Consider the following 1607-nt stretch of genomic DNA (forward strand, 5'->3'; position numbering starts at 1 on the left):
TCTTGATTAGTGTTTAAGTCTCATTATTTGAAAACTAAATTTTGTCTCAAACTCATTTTAATTAAGTAATTTTTTAATAAAATAATTTTATACGAAAATCTATAATTTTTTTACTTTTAAATCATACATTTTTCAAAAATTCACAATTACAGAATTATTCTCTCAAAACATGAGGTTTAAATAAATCTTTAATGAAATCTAGCCCATATTCTCTCAAAAAAATTTATGTCTAAAGTAAAAGAGATGTGAGATTTAGAGCTTATTATGAGAGAAATTAAAGAGTTTTGAATAATATTTTTTGCAGAATGTGTGGTTTTTATTGATTTCTGTGTAGAATATTTTATTGTGTGAATGTATGGTGAAAAATTTTATTGTAGCAAACAATTTAATTTGCTAAATGATAACAAACAGGGGCTTATTTGTGGATTTTATACAATCGTTTTAGGCCAATTTTGGTTTTATCGCTCAACAAATTTACCCTTTAAATAATTTTCAAAAATCGGCTTTTCTGTCTCCAACCAATATTTATTGGTAATCCAATCAAAAAAGGAGAGAAAACATGGGCGAGCCAGAGTGAAAAAGGAAATACTTTTCCAATCGAGATATGAAGATTTTTGGGAAATATATATATCCACGGCAGATCATACTTTTTGCTTCGGGGTAGGTTTTCTCAGCCTTTTTGTTCTCAGTTTCTACTCAGTACACACGAATTAACATGTATTTGAACTCTAATTACACGGCAGGGTTTTATTCTTGGCTTCAACAACGTATGATGTTCACAGATCCATAAAAAACAACGAAACACCACCCACAGAGGAACAAATCCAAGCTTTGGAAGATTATATCAGGTCCGTTCGTCGCCCTCCGTAATCAAGCGCGGAAGATGATGGTTGATAAAATTATATGTATTCCTTCCGGTCTTCATTTTTTTTTTTTTTTTGAAGAAGAAGAATTATTTTAAAAGGTTTGAACGCGAAGATAGAGATAGAGATAGAGATAGAGTAGGATACGTACTCCTACTGGATATATTTTAGCCACGTTGCACTTAAGAAAGTATGGTATCTAAGGAAGACGATCGAGAAAGGAAATGAGTAGTGTCATTCTGTTTTTATTTTCTTTTCTTTTAATTAGGTGTCTGTCTTTAATAATCTTTAATTAGTTATTTCCATTTACGCGTCTCTTAATCATAATTAGTTATAGTAAACTTATAGCTTGTTTGAATTTTATTCTCGTACCTTAGTTATTATAGTTCACTGATCAATTATTTCATTAATTATGTTGACCTCATTTTTTGTATGGATGACGTGGCTAACAGATCACTAGTCCTCTCGCATTCATGTAAATCTTTTGTCATGCACATTTAGACAAATCGTAAGTCGCACATGACCTTCTTGGGTGGCGAAGAGGACGGCAACACGAACTTTGACGATCAAGTCTATTAATGTATAAATAAAAGGGGTGTGAGACGTGCTAGAGATGTGAGTCACTAAGTGTTGAGGGGTCGGATTCTAAAGGGTTTCAAATGAATATGTAGCGAGTAAGTTTATTGCTTGAATGTATAAAATTGCATTACCAGTTAATGACATAATTTGTGAGCTTTTATATTA

The 1607-nt window shown here is 31.4% G+C and overlaps 1 long non-coding RNA gene across 1 annotated transcript; it reads left to right on the forward strand.

Annotated features, from left to right (window-relative positions):
* The first annotated feature begins 427 nt into the window (after positions 1–427).
* Positions 428–1607, forward strand: LOC111369509. The gene is made up of 2 exons (XR_002698161.1): positions 428–660; positions 744–1607. It is a non-coding gene; the product is annotated as an uncharacterized LOC111369509 (long non-coding RNA).

The sequence above is a fragment of the Olea europaea genome, chromosome 20 (genome assembly GCF_002742605.1).
Source record: "Olea europaea var. sylvestris chromosome 20, O_europaea_v1, whole genome shotgun sequence".
NCBI classification, from domain to species: Eukaryota; Viridiplantae; Streptophyta; class Magnoliopsida; order Lamiales; family Oleaceae; genus Olea; species Olea europaea.